The following is a 19,005-nucleotide window of genomic DNA, read 5'->3' as shown; positions in this document are numbered from 1 at the left end:
TGATAGTACTCTCTAATGCGTTTTTTTCCACCTCTCCCTAGAAAGAAAAGAAAGGCCGAGAGCACTTGGGCAGTACAGAAATGTGCATGGCACTAATTGAGACCAATTCATCTCTGAATGTTCTACTGGTGGGATGATTTAGCATAGTTATGCTTAGTTTCACTCTTTTGTTCTCTGTAATGAATTTTAAAGGGAGCTGACTGAGCCAAAGGGAAAGCAGGAGAAAACTTTTGAAACCAGAATAGCACAAAACACATAAAAACAATTCAAATTGATGATAACTCAATTTCAAGTCCTCTGTAAGGAGCTGTTTGTTAGGAAAAGGCTCTAAGCTTCTCTCTGAAAGTTCACTGAGACTGGCAGCTGCCTCTCTTGTTCATGGCAGCAGATCACTATGATACTGGCAAGAAGAGCTTGGCTGACTGGCAGAAGCAGAAGGTAAGAATTCTGTATGTCATCACAGCAGCTGGCCCAGCAGCACAGTAAAGAAAAGATAAAGGTTTATTTTTAACAACTTTATGGAAGTTCAGATACATAATAGGAAAGGAGCAAATAACTTTTTGAGATTTCTTTCCTGTTTCATATCAACTGACTCTCCTTGACAAAGATTCTGCATGCAAGAATGCCAGTAAGTTAGCTTGGCATAGGCTCCAGACATCACAACTTAATTTCAGAATTGCATACTTTAAAGTGACAATTAACCACACTTGGATTTTTTCCAAGTTTGCAATATCAGTCTTTGAAGGAAGTTACCATAATTTTGCTTGCTGAAGATACAAGATCTTTCCATCCTGCAGAGTGACAAAAAAATAAGAAATTAAGAAAAACCACTATTCACTGTAAGAGCACATTCTAGCCCTTTCTTCATAAAATAGAATACTCTGAACTCATAGTATGTTATTTCTTGGCTCAACATAGAACTTCTTTCAGAATTTCAATGCAATATGGCTAACAGCCAGAAAACTATCCCCATCCATTTTCCCTTTTCCACGGAACAGAAGTTTGAGTGCAGGGTTACTATGTATTTAGATCCACCTTTTATACAGAATACAACATGATGAAATACTTGAATTCCCTGACTTTCAAATATGAATGCTTTTTGTGGTTCAGAAACCTTCTTATTCCCATGTGCCACTTCTTCATGCACCAATCCAGGGAGTTAAATTTCTTCTCTCTCTATTCAGGTGGATCAGAGTTCCATATGTATCTGTTTGAGGATTTGCAAATACAAAAAATTTGTAGTAAGGCAGATAAGTAAGTATAAACAAAACAAAAAAAAAAAAAAATCAACAACCCCCTGTCACAACCGATCATACAGAAATAGAAAATTTGGCCATCTACAAAGTAAAACTTGAAGTAACTTAAAACTTGTGATGTTTTATGGGACAAGACTAACCATTCCTATCCCATCTCAAATGCCACCTGCCTACTATATTGAGTTTTCTTATATTCTGTATTAACTACCTTCTTCTAACTGGGATCTCAGAGCTCTTCTATTACTTGTGTGCTGTGTAGTAATTTTGTCTCTCAAAATTTAAAATTTGTTTTTCAGAATATTGCTTAGCAGCATGGATAGATATGAAAATTAAATGCAATCATTCATGTGATGACTTCATACTCTTTGCAGTCATATGCATATGCCTTTTGCATACTTATGCTTATATGTATATAATGAGTATGCTTTTAAGGCATATAATTATACCTTTTGAATGCATAAAGATAATTGAAGTAATCTCACAGTGACATCACAGTGGTACAGGAATACTGATTCTTGCAAACTGAAGGTCAAATGGAGATGGAAGAACAGATTGTAATAAACAATTGATTTGAAAACCAGGTAGATATATTAAATCATTCTTCTTTTTTTGGAATGCTCATGTGTTAAATTGTGGAAAGTAATTAGTTTGAAAACTGTTTAAAGTAACTACTTATAATGGTCTTACATTCCTAAAGTTTAGAATTAATTGATGAAATATGTTGAATATTTTCTTTTGAGCCATAATTCTGACTCTTAGATCACCTTTATCCATCACTCATCAGAATGGTTTTAATCCATAGAATGAGAAACTGAGTAGAGTAAGATAGGGTAGCTTAAGATAAAAATATGGAATCATAAACCTAAATCTACTAGGAAATGATTTCTCACCTTTGTACCGAAAGACTCAGAAAGAAATAAAATATAAGTGCAAACTGTATTTCTAAGTCTGAGATGTCATACTTCTAATTTCTAACTTCATGTTGTATTTCTAACTCACTTTCAGGGACACTGAAGCCAGATATAGTGATCTCTGTGTTAATGAAGGTTGGGTTTAGCTGTGCCACAGCTCATCTGAGAAAAGAATAAGCTGGAAGGGGTTGCAGAATCCTAAAGTATGAATTTTATTGTCAGAAACCTATTATTTCTATTTTAAAACCTATGTGTCTGTTTCAGTTATTTACTTCTGTCATCTCTAGGCAATCCTAAACCATTCACAACATTCTGTAGATTTATTACTAGTGTAGGAAAAAAAATGTACAGAATTGCTAATATCAGACTGACTTATTATTCTGTTCTTTTAATAAGCCACCTGCACTAATTTATAGCATGAGCTGCAGTGGTTTCTGCATTACATTTAGTGCTGAAACTCAAGACAACAGTTTGATCAAATGATTGTTTTAGCCTTTTTATGCACTCATTATTGGCTGCTATCATGGGACTATGGATATGGAACTAAAGAGCATTTAGGTCTTGCAGTGGTGTGAGTTTATGAACTAGGAAGGTTACGTGAGAGTTTAGTCCTAAAAGTGCTTATCAGGTAATTTCATGTTTGTGTCTGTATGGGGAGGTTTCCTCTGCTGAATTTGCAGTGATTCCTAGATTTGATTAATACAGAGCTGGTAGATTAAAGTAAAATAATTAAGCAAGCAAATAAACAAATAATGCTATCTTCAGGCAGTGGCAACCAAGTTTTCAGTGAAAAAAATTAGGAATTTCATAGGATTTTAATATACTATTTCAAATCTGTGCTCTAGGATACATGCAGTCATGGAATCATGCTGAGTTGGAAGGTATTCACCAGGACCGTCAAGTCCAGCAGTTGGCCCTGCACAGGACACCCCAAAGAGTCCTACCAGCTGCCCCAGAGCATTGTCCAAATGCTTCTTTAACTCTGTCAGGCTGGTGCTGTGACTGCTGCCAAGGGGAGCCTGTTCTAATGCCCAAACACCCTGTGGGTGAAAAGCCTTCTCCTGATGCCCAACCTAAACCTCTCCTGACACAACTTCAGGCCATTCCTTTGCATTCTGTCACTGTCACTACAGAGAAGAGAACAGTGCCTGCCCCCTCTCTTCCCCTCACGAGGAAGTTGTAACTGCAACGAGGTCTCCCCTCAGGCTCCTCTTCTCCACGCTGAACAGACCAAGAGACCTTCAGCCACTGCTCATACAGCTTCCCCTCAAAGCCCTTCACCATCTTTTTTTTTCCCTCTGGACACTCTCCGATAGCTTTATATCTCTCTTATACTGTGGCACCCAGAACTGCCCCCAGCACTCAAGGTGAGGCTGCCCCAGTGCAGAGCGGAGCTGGACAATCCCTTCCCGTGCCCAGCTGGCCATGCTGTGCCTAATGCCCCACAGAACACGGTTGTCCCTCCTGGCTGCCACGGCACTGCTGACTCATGTTCAATTTAGGGACTGAGCAACCATCCTATCTGTTAGGATGTAAAACTGTCCTTTGATGTAAGACAGGAAGTTACTCTAAGCAAATTTAACCTACCTAGGGACAGACCCCTGGGGCATTTTACATGAGGTAGCAGGAAAACAGATAGTAGTAAGCTACATAATTATAATAATAATAATAATAATGAGAATAGTTTGAAAGCTGATTCCGAAGTTATCTTAAAACAGATCTTAATTAAATTTAGAAAACTAGCTCTTGGCTTTCTTAGCAGTGAAAATTGACAGTGACCTTGGAGAACACCACTGAAGCTGGTGGAAGCCTATGGTTGGATTTAGGGTTTAATAAAGTGGAAGGTGTGAACTGACAGCAAAATGATGTAAGAAAGCAGATTACAGAAAGAAACTCCTTGTCAGAAAAAGCTGAGTAATGTCCAAGATGGTATTACTGAGGTTCACTGAAACCAAGGCTTATGATTTACCTTTAGTATTTAGAATTTTTTTACACTAAAAATCAACTTTTAAGAAGTGGACTCCAGGTGTTAGAACACTGGGGGCTCAGTTCTCCTCTTTCCACATTAGGAATGCTATTTGATTGTCGTTTTGTCTAGGGATATGGTAAGGATTATGACTTAGATATACTGACGCTGTGACAATACTTTGAGACCATACTGGTAGGCAGTCCCAAGATATATTTAGAAACATGATTACTGACATTTTCAAAGATAAACTGAGGAATAGAATCATGTAGGGACCTAAGAAGTTCAGCCTAAACCAAGAATTCACATTCACATATGTAAATCAGAACCTACAAAAAAGAAAGTTAAGCAAATTTCAGACAAGACCAAAAATGAGTTCAGAATACTGAAAATTTAGTGAAAATTTAGCACTACCACTAAACTCAGTTTAAGGTTTAATAAACTAGAAATTGTGATTGTCCAATAAGAAAGTCACAGAAAAAGAGAGAACAAAAAATATTGACAAATTTGGTGTTGGGCATTTTGGCAATAAAGTGACCCAATATCTTGGACTGACAATAAATACCTAGTTGAAGCAAAACCACTAGTTGAAAAGCAAAACCTAGTTGAAGAAATCTAGATAAACCATTTTTAGATTTCTCACCAAAAAGAATAAATCATTTAAATGTGTTTAGAATCCTGTGGAAATTTGGACTTAGGGTTCAGTTAGGTTTTAAGTTAATTAAATTTGGAAATTAAGATGTGAGAGTAAGAAAGTCTTTGAAAAGATTACACTGGAGAATACAAAATTTTAGTTGTTGACAGTGAAAAAATAGTATGAAGTATTTCTGAGCCTGAGAGAAGCCCTGATTTTGTGAGATATGGCAAGTCTGCAACTAAAAGGAGACTTTAGAATATCAATTCTGTAAGAAGATATGGATTTCCTGAAGCAACAAAAACATGCCCAAAGAAGTCAGGTCCAGGAGAACAACTAGGACAAGATTAGGAATGGCATCTTAAATGTATTCCAGAAAGACTGTGGAAAATTGTCATGAGGTTTCTGAAAAAAAAAAAAAAAAAGGGGGAAATGACAATCTGAGGAACACTGTGCAATGAACGGAGGGTAAAGTATGAGTCAATGAGTCAAAGGAAGAGGCTAGGTAAAGATGTGGTTTACTACACAAAAAGTAAATGGGATAAGGGACAGCTTGCAATTAAACACAATGAGGTATGAATGAGAAGTTTGGGACTCCTGTGAATATGCTAAAGGAAAGCTTAAGAGCTTTTTGTCTTTTTCTATGAGAAACTGATGTAAGTTTCTTGTGGTTTGATATTTGCCAAAACACCAGGCATTTGTGAAAGTAGTTTGCTTACTCTCTCTTGCTAGAGCTGGGTAGAGGAGAGGGAAAAAGAATTAACAAAGGGCTCATGACTTGAAATAAGGACTGGGAGAAAAAGAATACTCTGAAAACAAAACAGGTTCCAATTTAAAGGTATAAGGTAAATTTGTTATTAACAGAGTCAGAGGATGATAATGAAATTGAAAATAAGACTTTAAAATACTTTTTTGACCCCAGCTCCTCCCTCTTTCCCACTGACAGCATAGGGAGACAGGGCGTGCGGATTTTAGTCAGTTTGTCACTTGAGATTTTTTTCTGTTTGCTCAGGGAGAGGAGTCTTTTTTCTGCTATGCTGTGAGGTCTGTCCCATAGGCAAACAGTCTTCCCAAAACTATTGTGGTATGGGTCACTCGCCCATGAGATGTAGGCTTTTAAAAATAGGGCCCTTGCTCTAATTTGGAAGCAAGGGCCTTCTCTCTCTCTCCATCTTTGGAAGTACAGGCTCTCTCTCTCTACCTTTGGAAGCAGGGGCCCTCTCTCTTTATTCAGGTCTCCCACTGGTTCACAACTTTCTCTGGCATCCACCCACTCTGGCATGAGCACTTTTCCCATGGGCTTGTAAGTGGATCTCTGCATCCTCCATGGACTTCATGCATTACAGGGGGACAATTTATTTCACCATAGTCCTCATCACAGCCTGCAGAAGAATCTTGGCCCCAGCACTTGAAGCACCTCCTCCCCCTCTTTCTTTTCTCCTGACCTTAGTGCTGCCATGTTGTTTTCCCTCAAATGTTCTCACTTCCTCCTCTTTTCTGACTAGAATAAAATACTACTGCTTGTAGGTACCATTGTCAACAAGGTCCACTAATTCAAAGTTTTTTGCAAGATCTTGCAGTGCTGAAAGGTTGATTTTGTCTAGGTGCTGTGTTGGGGAATTGCTCATCGTGCTTCTGCTGCCAGCCAGGCGAACCCACCCCAATTGCATGGGCAGTGATGGCTGCCACTGGTTCTGTCCTTCTGCATGCAGGGCAGCTGGCTTGGCATAGCTGGCTAGGGGAGCCAGGCAAGGAAGGCTCACTGCAGGCTGTGCTGAGATGGCAGTGGCCACGGTGGCACATTGCTGCAGGCCACGCTGGCATGGTGGTGGCCGCAGTAGCAACAGTGGTGCCTACCCCTGGGGAAAATTGAGCTTGTGCTGTTTTGATTTTCTTAAATATGTTATCACAGAAGTGTGATACCTCACTAATTCAGCCAGCAGTATGTCCATCTTCAGAGCCATCAGAGATTGACTCTGTCAAACATGGTGGAAGCTTCTAGAAGCTTCTCACAGAAGCTACCCCTGTGGTGCCCCCTGCTACCAAGCCCCCACAGCCAGGCTGTGTCAAACCAAGACAAAGGTTCAAAGTAGGTCACAACTAAGGTAGACAAAAAAGTATTCTTAGGGCAGTGCCCAAAACATTTTTAGGAATGCACTTATTTATGGTTCTTAACTCATATTCTAGTTGGGACAATTTCTTGTGATGCTCGTGAATGGTGTGACTCATGAATGAGGGAACTGTAGTGAAAATTATGATCAGTGGCAACTATGACTGTAAGAAATGAGTAATAATGGATTTCATGGTCCTGACAGGAGTGAAGAAATCAAGTTTGAAGGGCAGATCCATGGACACCAGGGGAAAGAAAAAATAGCTCTTCAGGAAACTGGGATAGAGCTGTGAAGGACGAAGAAATTCAGTTACATGGGACAACATCCTCCACCTTCAAAACAGGTCTATCTCAACATTCAGGGAAACACCTGGGCATATCAAGAGATTGGTGTGGCTAAACAGAGAACTTATGATTAAGATTGCAAAAATGTCTATACAAAAGCTGGAAGTGAGGACAGATTGTAATTCAAATCAAGGAATTTTCAATAAACCTTGCCTCATACAAGAAAAGACCAAATAGGATGTGTCTGAGAATGCTAAGAGAACTTGCTGCTCTTGGCTGTCTATGAAAAACTTAAAAAATCTGTTATGGTTGGAGAAAGGAAAATGTAGCAAACAGCTTCAAAACCTGCAAGAGAAACATTCCAGGGATCTACAGGTTAGACAGTTTCACTCTTGTGCCTAGGAAAATTATAGAATGAATGGTCTTTAAGCCATTTCTGGATGCATGAAAAAAGGCTTCTGCAAATGGCCAGCGTGAATTTATCAGGAATAAGTCATGTAAGTGGATAAGAGGGAGCTGTTTTCTATCTTGTAGGAGGTGAATCTTGACTTTTGTAGGTGTTTAGATCAAGTCTCCTGTAGAATCCTGGTAAGCAGCATGGCATGTCAAAATATAGGTGGTTGGCCTACTATCTCGGTGAAAAATTGGCTTAATTGGTATAGAGGTTAATGAGTCAGAATCCTTGTTGAGGTTGAAGGCTGTCTGGGTCTATCCTGGAACCTGGTCTGTTTAGCATCCTTATCGATGGCCTAGATGAAAAAGTGAAATACCCTTCCATCAAGTTTTGATCAAGAGAGGGATAGGGGTATAGTCCATAAAATAAAAAAGCAGAGCTGCACATGTGGGAGGACTAGAGTGATTGTCCCATGAAATGAAAAGATGTAGAATAGTGCATCACTGTCAGCCCTGGCAGTAACTCTGCAGGATAGGTCCTTTGGGTCCTAGAATAATTTTCTTTTCAGTTGGAAAAGATCTTTAGACCAGTCCAACTGTTGGAAGCATGAAGCTGGGAAGAAAATAAAAGCTCAAACATGATGGGGCCCGTGGTGATCTGAATGAACACTGAAACCAGATAGAGATAAGTGGTTTGTGGTGCCATGGCATCGGAGGGGAGCATGAAGTGGGATGAAAACTGTGCAGTCCTGTTATTTCTGTTTAAATCAAGGAATGTTTTGTACAACTGCTACCAAAATAGAAATCATACATATTCCATAGAATGTGACCATGAAGAACAAAAACTTTGACCACAGTTCCACCCAGAGTGTACCTAACTGGGGGAATTTGTAGGGACAGATTGATGGGTTTGTCCTCCTTGCTCTCCCTAGAAGGGAGATATTTTGCTAAGTCCTTTATCCTCATCTACATCAAGTATTTTAATCTGGGAAATTAATTTTGTGATTGCATTAATATTGTTAGTGATAGATATAGCCATTGTTGGGGGTTAGGTTCCTTTCCTTTTGCTCCTTTTTACTTAGGGAATTTTTTCCCCATAATTGCTAGGAAACACTAATGACTGGGTACTTAAAAAACCCGAAAGAAGTGGCTAAGCTCAGGGGAGGAGGGCATCTGGTTGCACTTCTCTTATCTGGGAATTTTACTCCCAGGGATAGAGATATGCTAGAATTGGGCTGACAAAAGATTAGGCTGGGGAAGCTGCTTTCTCTCTCTCTCCCTCCCTCTCTCTCTCTCTCTCTCTCTCTCTCGGCTTCGGATGAGTCAGACCCACCACTTAGGGAAGGGAATTCACTGCTACTGCTGGAGCCCAGCCCAGTGCTGCTTCTTCTGCCATGGGGTGCGACTGCTCATGAGAGCAGCCACTGTACTGAGACCTTATTATCACCTGCCTCACAAAAAAAGGCACCTATCACCATCTGCCCGCTCACTAAAAGAGGGACCTAACCACCGCTGCCCTGCCCCCACCTCTTATTCAGCATTGCTCTTAGCTTTCATTGCACTGTAGCTCTGCACCCTGCTTGCCAAGATGTCCTGCTGATCAGAAACTTGCTGCTTCTGAGAGTCCTGCTGGGGCACAGGGATCGGCTGCCCCAGGGGTTTGTGAAGCAAAGCCTCTCTGCCATCCCTTCCCATCTGGGCCGAGCCGCCATTACAGCGTGCTCCCTGAGCTCGCTCCACAGCGCCCCCTGCAGCCGCGGGGAATCACCGCACCTGCCCTGCCCGCCGGGAGCCAGCAGCGCCCCTGCTGGCTGCGACCGGAACTGCACCAACGGGGAAGGTGCCTGCGGCTGTGAGAGGCTGGGACCGGGTTTGTGCTCTGTTTGGTGTCAGTGCCACAGCTGTTGTTGGTTTGCTTTATCATCCATACTAGTAAAGAACTGTTATTCCTATTCCCATATCATTGCCTGAGAGCCCCTTAATTTCAAAATTATAATAATTTGGAGGGAAGAGGTTTATATTTCCTATTCCTGCCTTCCTTAGCAGACACATGTCTTTCAAACCAAGACAGCCATTCTGCAGTCAATGTGTGTATTGACAAAAATCCAAAAGTACTTTATCTGTTGCATTTAATAAACACATCACCTGGGTGGCTCTTCTGAATGCAACTGGACCCATAGTTAGTATTCTTGCACTCATGGTTGGGCATGTTGTTTTTGCAACAAAACTAACACTGTCAAGTCTACTACTAAACCATGTATTTGAGTGCTACATATGCATATCCTGATGAAGAAGCTGACTGAACTGAGCCTGCAGTGAACCCTAGCAGTAAGAAAACAGCAAACAGCACCCTAGGCTACCTCAAAATTAATATATTCAGTAGATCAAAGAAAGTGAATATGCCTCTTCAATTGGCACTTGGATTATACTAGCCCTGCAATATGATGCAACTCATATCCTGTGGGGAGAGGCTGTAGCAGTAGGGCTGGTTCATCCAGGAGAAGTGTTGATAACAGTGGCACCTACAAGCAACTCTGTCCCTGACAGGAGAGGATCAGGCAGGAACAACTAGGTTTTTCACAGTGGTACATGTGGGAAGGAAAGAGGCAACAGTCAGTAGCTGAAACATAGGAGGCTCAGGCTGGACATAAGGAAAAATCACTCACAGAGAGGAAAATATGCAGCCTAGGTAGACTGAAATATATGTCCCTGGTGGCTTCCAGACTATATAGAACTCTGAGCAACTTGGCCTGATGCACTGTTGACTCTGCTTTGGGTGGGAGACTGGAGACCTCTCATGGTCTACTCCAGTTGCATAAGCAAGTGATTCTAGGTGTTTCACAGGGCATCAGTGAGCACAGTCTCAAGCTTTTGTTACATTTTTGTAAACAAGAAACTCAGAGAGAGACAAATGCAACATTTGAAATTAGATTTCAAATTAGGTTTAAGATGGGAGTGATTAAATTTCCATCTTGGCATGTAATTCATATGACTGAACTGTGAACCTAGGTGTGTGATTAAGGACTGGCAAATAAGAAGCTCTGGAATGACAGTAACTGTGCCATTGGTCATTAGATTTCCCAGGGAAAAAATTAAGACTGTCACCACTCTCAGTATATTGATATAATCAAGCCTTTGCTTAGTGCTAGGTTTTGGAGATATGTATTCTTCAGTGTGATAGTATGAGCACAATTTAAATTCATGCCACAAAATAAATTTAGAATAGGAACTACTTGGTTTCTCAGTGTAAAAATTAGAAGAGATATTCTACGTAATACCAATGAACCCAATTTAATTTGGGATTATGGCTGGGGGTTAGTAGACTCTCTAAAATTTCTGTAAAAATGACAGATTCAACCAGAACCCAGAACCATGATACCAGACAGCATTTTCGTGGTTGAAATAGAAAATGTTATACCCTATACTGAACATTGTGCAAAATCGTGGTTCACCTATACTGTAGTAGAAGATGCTACTGTCACTAACACTGTCAACTCAGTTCAGCTGGGTAAACAAAGGGAACTGCTTTCACCTGAGATACTTTATATCCTGCTTCTTGGCCTCTGTCTGTCTCTCCAGAATGGCAAAGATTTTCTCGCAAATCTGGGGTGTAAGTCGTATCTGCCAGCTAATAGCAGATGTGATAATAGGGTTAGAGCTGACTTGTTATTTAGGGCTCAATATACAGATTATGTAGAACAAAATTTAGACTCATTACCAAAGTTATTGTTAGCCATTAAGGCTCTAAAGGAGACTGTGAGTTGGGCTTCTGTAGGGCTTTACTGCACATTGACTAACCTGGAGCCAAAATTTCATAAATTTGAAGATAATCTATTCTAAGATTTCCACTAACAATCAAATCCCAAATCAGGCTTTGACAGAAGATTCATTTTCATGTTTGGCTGCTGTACAACCCAATGGTGCATTAAGGATAAGGATGGAGTTTGTACTAGAGTTTAGATAAAAGGATCACACTAAATTACAGTAATTTTGGAGTTTTTTTACCAGAATAAGATGTTAAAACATGATGGTTTATTTCCCTGTGGATTTTTCTGGTCATGTTCTGGTAACATTATCTTTTCAGAGGTGTAAGACAGATACAGGGCTGTACGAAAAGCTATGGTTACAGACATAGAAGCTGAAGAGAAGAAATCTCCTTTTGTTCTTCACTCCAGACTTGCTTGTATTTCAGTCCTTTCCCCATTCCTTTTTATGCTAGCAATTGAATCACAAGACTATAAGCAGAAAAGGAGAAGAAAGATGAACAGGGGAATTGTGGAAATGCCCCTGTTCCTAAGAGACAGGAATTCGATCTTACCTCTCTTGTGTTGCTAATAACTCCTCCCTTGACCTGAACCCAAGCTCCATCCCTGCGATACCCTATAAAAACCCCACAACCCTGCCTTTGCTGGGTCTTTCCTCTCCATCCCGTCCCTCCTCCCCGGGAGTAATAAATGGATTCTCAAGCTTTCTGAAACCCATCTTGTGTATTCTCATGCTTGGTGCTGGCAGCTGCACCCTCCCTGGATATGATGAACCCAGTTGCAATACACTGCAACAGAAAGAGGTATGCTTTTTTCCATAAAGTTGGCAGTAATGGACTGTCTGGAGAGAAATCGGATGCCTAAATTTCAATTAAAGATATGGAGAATTTCCTGTATTAGTTTTGAGCTGAGCTCTGGGAATAGGATCGTGCTTGGTCCAACAGTTTTTGATAAGTAGATTCATACAAGATCCAACAAAGGCCACAGAGTTCAATCAAGTAGAATTATCAATGTAAGATTAGTACAGAAGCAAAGACAAAAAGAAGTATATTGGATATAGACAGGATTTTTTAATTTTGGTGAGGTGAATAGGGCTGAGATATCCATGTATATAATGCTAGCATTATTAGGAATCTTAGAACTCAGTTTAGCAGAGGCTAAGAGCTAAGAATACTGCCTGTCAAGAAAAGATGCGTGGACTTGCATTAGAGCTGAACTTGACCAGTCTTGTGCTGTTATAAGCTGACCTGCCACGTGTCACTAGAGCTTTTATTGAAGTTAGGGTTTAGTTAAGAGTCTGGTACAGCAGTACTCAGCGAACTGGATTTTTTTCCTCTTGCAAATTCTCTGACTGAGTTAGGACTAGGACTATATTCATGACTGGACTCCCAGATGAACTCAGGGGCTGCTGAGTGTCATTGAGTTTAAATTAGTGGCAGAATTGGTGTGAGTAAAATTTAGTGGGCTGTACTTACTAGTATGTCTGGCAGATGAAGTGGGGATTGTGCAAACGTCAGGACTGAGAACTTGGGTAACAAAGATAGGTTTACTGATGTGTGCTCAAATATCGGTCAAACTAGATGAGATTCCAGATTTGACATGCTCTATTATTAAGTTTTTTTTCTGGCTCATTACCTATTACTGGACTAGACAGGGCTGATGATCTGTGTTTGGGAGATGTCAGGTTGACTGTCAGACACTAGGTTTTGTTGTGGTGTGACATATCCAGGTTCAAATTCTATATGTTTATGTACTAAGCTTGTGGGAACAAGGGGGTAGATGTTGCTGTCATGTGCAATGCATGCTGCTGCCATAGTATTTTTTTTTTATGAAAATGTGTAGTTTGGGTGAGAAGGAAAGGAAAATACTTGTGTCTCTGCTTTCCATTCCAGCAACATGTCAGCAGCCAAGGAATTAGTCACTGAATGCAAGACAGGAAGATCTGTTGGTGTTTTCCTTGATGGCTGCTTCTGCTGATTACCTTCAGGGAGGCAAATGTTGCAAAGAGTAATTATCTCTGTAATCCTAACCAGTTTTCCTGATCATCCTTTTACTGCAATATTAATAACATTGTTCCAGTCTCTCTCAGAAGTATTACTCACTTCTCTTAATGATGATACACTCACCACTGGCAAAGTTTAGAGCACACTAAAAGCATGTCCATCAAGGAGCTAATAAAAAGCACCCAGCTGCTCTGATAGAAGGAACTGGAGTATAGGAGAAGAAAGCATGGCTATCCAAACTGCTATTTAGGAATAACCTAAAGGCACATTCTATTAAAATTACTTCTGTTAAACTTCTGACTACTCTGCAGTAAAAGAGCATCAGGATGAGGCTATGTTGGAATGTTTTTGACAGAAACTGGGTATTTTTTGGCAGAAATAGTTGACATAGTAAGGGAGCAACCAACAGCAGCAGTAAACCAACATATTCTATACATATTACATATCCTGTAAAAAAACTGTCTACTTACATACTCTTCCATGTACTCTCCTATGCCATACCCCTAGTACCGCATTGCTATTCTCAGGTGTGAAAACTCACAGAAAACCCTCAGAATGGCTATTGTGTTTCTTTGTTCTCCTGAAATATGGGGGATGCTTGTCTGAATAGTAAGGATTTATTAGGCTGTCCCAGATTGCAAGGCAAGATGTATCCCATTTGCCATCTGTATGGCAGTTGTCTTCTGTTTAAGTGGGCAGTTTTCCTTATCTCTTCCAAAACCAATTCTCCCTCCGGGGAGACATCTGCTGATAATGAGCTATTGAATGTCACTGCATGACTGATAAAAGTTACAGCATCTCATTGTGAGATGCTCCACCCAGACGGAGAAACCGAGCATTCCTAACTGGATATAATCTGGGTTTTTGGGACACTAGGCTCAGGCTTTTCTGCTGGATTTCCAGGAGGACTGCAGCCATTCTAATTTGGACTGCTACCAACACCCTGACCAAAAAGGGTGTCAAGTTGTATTCTGACTCTGACTGTGGTTTTTCTTTTGTATTATTGCATGTATTTTGTTTTCTTTTTCTCTTTTCCTAATACATTGTATTTCTGACTTGGAGTCTCTCACTGGTTTTGTTTCCAAACCAGAACACAGGCATACTGCAGTACTGCTAGATGGGTTTTCAATAAAGCCTACTCTTTTAGGAAACTAAAAATGCTGTGGTGTAAGAACTATAGAAGAGAAGGACATTTTCATTTTATAGATGCCAATTAAAGGTTTGTCTGTCAAATAAAAAACTTACTCTGAAAGTTATTAAGAAAGAAATAATTATCTCTCTAAGATTTCATGGAAACTTATATAAGAATAATTCCAAAAGACTTAGTTATAATTAGGATCCTCTGTTTTATAAACTAAATAAACATAGAATATCTTTCAATGTAAGTAGAAGGTAACCTGACTATGAGAGACTATTTCTGTAAAACGTTCAGCTATTTTTCAAAAGTAAATCGCAACTGCTGTCATGAAATCAGAAGGAGACGCAGGAAATCAAATTAGCCCAAGAATAATGGAATGAGAAAAGACTAATATAAATTGTAGGTGGAATAGGCATTTATTGCCTGTTTTTGGATGTCTTCCTTGTATTCAGTCAAGTCTAAAAGATAGCAAACTGGTAGATACATACATTGTATGTGGTAAAAACCTAGCCAAATGGCATTCTCCTTATGCTGCAGAAAATTAAATTCCGTAGTTATAGACTTCCAGTGTTCATAAGGAAAACAAAAAGAGAAAAAAAACCTCTTTTTAGGTCTGTTTCTGATTTGTGAGATCACATGATAAAATATGATAAAATATGTATATATTTTTTTAAACGTTGCTAAAGAGAAGGAGATAAGCAGAGAGAATCTGGAACATCTCAGTGAACATGTGTCAAGGTTTTAAACCCATCTGGAGATGAAACACCACACAGACACTTGCTCAACTCTGCCTCTCTTCCACCCTCACCCCACAGGAATGGGGAGGAAAATCGAGACAAAACTTCTATGTTGAGATAAGAGAAATTTAGTAATTGAAAATAAAGTAAAATAATGGTAAATAATTAAAATAATAATAATAAAAAGAGAGAAAACCAAGTGATCCACAGTACAGTTACTCACCACTTACTGACCGATACCAGGCCTCCCTTCCTGGACCCAGATCGGCCCCTTCAAGGTGACTCCCCCCAGTTTATATACTGGGCATGATGTTCTGTGGTGTGGAATATCTTTTTGGTTGTTTCCGGTCACTTGTCTCAGATGTGTTTCCTCCTGGTTTGTTCTGCTCACCACCTCACTGGTGGAGCACGAGCCAAAGAAAAAATGTCCTTGATTTAGGATAAACAAAATACCAAAAACCCCAAACATCAGTGGGTTACCAACACCATTCTCATTCTGTACCCTAAGCACAGCAGTGGAAGAAATTAACTCTGCCTGAGCTGAAACCAGCATGCATGAAATCACAAATTCTCAGTAGAAACATTTGAATAACAGAATGAAAAAAACTCCTTTACACTCTAGGACTTTGCTTGGATCTTTGGTACTATAGCACATTGGCAACAAGTCAAACTGCTCAGGTAATGATAAATTCACTGTATGTTAGAAAACCTGTTTTTTCTCTTATATTTCAAGCAAGGGTTTGCCACTTTCACTAATGCAGAAAAAAAATAGGTGATACCAAGTACAATATACTTTGTGTGAAGTACTAGTAGTTTGTACTTCTTTGTAGTAGTGGCAAAGCAGAAGCATTCTGGAGAAACTTAGAATTATGGCATTTATTTATTTATTTATTTATTGCAGGTATATGCCTGAAAGGAAAAGAATAACAGCTAATATATTAATGCAATTTGCTCTTGCAAAGACTCCAGCAGATGAGACTACATTGGTTTTTTTGACTAATTGAAAAGGTAAGCAAAATACATAATTTCTAACAACCTGTTTCAGAGTAACTAAAATAATTAAAAATAACTTCATAGGCTTCCATCTTCTTGGTGGAGCAGTTGCCTTTAACAGTTTTGCCATTAATTTTAAAGATAAAGTTCTAGTTCATTTTCAAGGGGCAATCTAGACCAAGCTCAAGGGAGATCAGTGAGATGTTTGTCTTTCCTTGGAGATTTTTGTCTAGTGTGTCTAGAAGATATAGAATAATGGACATTATATAGACATGACTTGCAGTGTCTTCCGTGTTATTTTTACAGTAAGAAAATTTTCTCTGTAGAGTTTTCTTAATTTTCAAGATTTAAATGAGAAAAACAGTAGCCCTTTTCCATTCTTTCTTCACTCTGTTAAGTTTTCATCAAAGCTAAATATATTCATACATGTAAGCAATATATATGTAATAATAATGCATATATACAGAGCTTCACAGAGTTTCACAGAACAGTCTGAAATGGAAGGGACCCACAAGGATCATCAAATCCAACTCTGCAGTGAATGGCCCATAAGGAGGTTGAATCTGTGACCTTGGTGTTATTACATGTCTGCACATTTGAATGTGCAAATATATTGGGAAATTTGTCTGTCTGTTCATAGCTAGCTTCAAATACCTTTTTTTTTTTTTTTTAAGCAGAGGACCCAGGACTGGTCACAGATATCTAACTAGCTCCCTACTGCTGCTTCAGATTATTTGACATCTGTTTTGAGTTTATAAAGCATGGATTATGCACCCTAGGGTGTTGTTAGGAAGGAAAGGAACCTCCTAAAGATCATTTGAATGCTGTATGTAAAGTTACCGCAAAATTTCTTCCAGATGGCTACAAACACTTGAAGTTCTATCGCAGTCCTTTATAATGACCATACCTATTTTGCCAATAGTGATACCTGAAACAGTGGTTTAAGAGAGCATCACTTAAAGAAAGGAGCTTCAGCTAATGAAAAAAAAAACCTTAGATTTTTCAGTCCTGAGGAACAGAATTGTATTCTAAGCATACAAGAAACTCATGAAACTCATAGAACTCCAGGAACTCAAAAAAGGAACTATTATGGATGAGCTTTAGCACATTATTTCTTGAAAATACACACATTATTAAAGCACATGTACTTGAGTGCCACATGTTCTTTGATCTGTTGTGATCTGTTATTCATTTCACCAAGCAGCCTCTATCTCGGTACAAAAGCTTTATGTATATGTGTGTATTTGAATATGCACATTGTTTGTATTTAAGACAGTACATAATCTCATTTTAGCCACATTCAAATGTTGCAGGAGTGAAAGCTCATACTGTGTTGGAAAAATACAAGAGCTTGGGTTTTGCTTTTGGGAAGATGCAAAACAAGACAAAGAAAAGGCAGATGTTATATTCCATTTATTTTCATCAGAGTAAAAACAGTGAAAGTAAAAATAGATGAAAAGTTGCTTTCAAAGATTGATGAGATGCTATTTTAACAGTATAAATGCCTTACATAGACTAAGACTGTGGTAAGTAATGATGTTTTAGATGACAATAAAAATTGTTTCTCATCAAAAAAGGAAGATGTATTTCAGAATTTTTGGATTCATCTCAGTGAAAGCAACAGTGAAACTGCCTGCTGTCAGTTTAGGAAGTCTGGGCAAATGGCTACTAGACATGCAAAGATGGCCTGTGTAATTGCTTTCCCTTACAAGGTCGGTGTCATAGAGTTCACTGTGGGGGCATTATCAGCGTGATGGATGGGTGTCATGGGAGGGCCCCCTTCCTCTGCATGGTCTCAGTGAGGCCAGCGCATCCAGGGTGTGTCAAACTCTTCTTTCTGTGCAAGCTGCATGTGCCCAGTGTATATTTATACAGATGGGAGCAGCATGTTCAGGCTGATCGCATCCACTGGATGTGCTCTGTACACCACTTTTGCTCTTGTTCTCATCTGGAATTTCCTCAGTGAAAGACACCTTTGCAGGATAGTCTCATCTGTGAGAAACAGAAGGAAAAACCACCCTGAAGAGGTGCTCCAGCACATCTTATGGAAGACAGAGTTAATTGCTATGGAGGTTAGGGAAATAATGAGTTGACTAATGAGGTTCTGGTCTGAGCACTGGCATCATGATGATACTGATGCCTCTTCCAAGAATAAGATATTCTTGCAAACTCAGACATAAGAGTATTGGGTAAGGAGGATAGTGTTAACAGTTGAGGGGCATAGAATTTAGAAATCTGTACATTATATTTTCATGTTTCCTGAGCTTCTGTGGTGTGTTGATATCCACTGCACTTTAACACTACCTGATTAATTTTGAACTTAGAAATGCTGTGAAATTTGAAAATTTATAGTGGTAGTTGTAAGTGGATTTAGTTATCTAATCCTTGATGGGAGACTTAAATAAAAAAATGTAGCATGCTAGTATTTATATTCCATCTCTGAAGCTCATGCCTTTCTTATATAAGACACAAGATGATCATAGTCTTCATGTATATGAAATGTTTATATCATTCTCCTAGTGTGGTATTTTATGATATTGTGATATTTTAAGACTAATGCTAGCATTAATAAAGTATTATTTTTCATGAATTATCTCTTTAATGATCTATTCAGGACATGGGATATCTGAATTCTGTGTGAACCTCAACATGAGAAAACTACCTTACATACCTCACTTTTCTGGTAAAGCCTGTGGATTGTGCTAAGCAAATGGCACTGCTATTCCTGCTCTTGGAACTCTGACACTGTAGAAAGGGACAAGAGAGAGTACAATTCAGAGCACACAGAAGCTGTGGTAGAAATCAAAGTTCATGG

The 19,005-nt window shown here is 39.3% G+C and overlaps 2 long non-coding RNA genes across 2 annotated transcripts; one reads left to right on the top strand and one right to left on the bottom strand.

Moving 5' to 3' along the window:
* Positions 1-531: 531 nt before the first annotated feature.
* LOC137465206 (uncharacterized) lies at positions 532-15,638 on the bottom strand. Its single transcript, XR_010994594.1, has 3 exons — positions 15,421-15,638; positions 2,765-2,853; positions 532-791 (listed from the first exon to the last, which is right to left on the bottom strand). It is a non-coding gene; the product is annotated as an uncharacterized lncRNA (long non-coding RNA).
* LOC137465135 (uncharacterized) lies at positions 7,348-8,344 on the top strand. The gene is made up of 2 exons (XR_010994569.1): positions 7,348-7,537; positions 8,134-8,344. It is a non-coding gene; the product is annotated as an uncharacterized lncRNA (long non-coding RNA).
* Positions 15,639-19,005: the final 3,367 nt, after the last annotated feature.

This window comes from Anomalospiza imberbis, chromosome Z (genome assembly GCF_031753505.1).
Source record: "Anomalospiza imberbis isolate Cuckoo-Finch-1a 21T00152 chromosome Z, ASM3175350v1, whole genome shotgun sequence".
Lineage (NCBI taxonomy): Eukaryota > Metazoa > Chordata > Aves > Passeriformes > Viduidae > Anomalospiza > Anomalospiza imberbis.
This window is presented reverse-complemented; position numbering and strand designations above follow the sequence as displayed.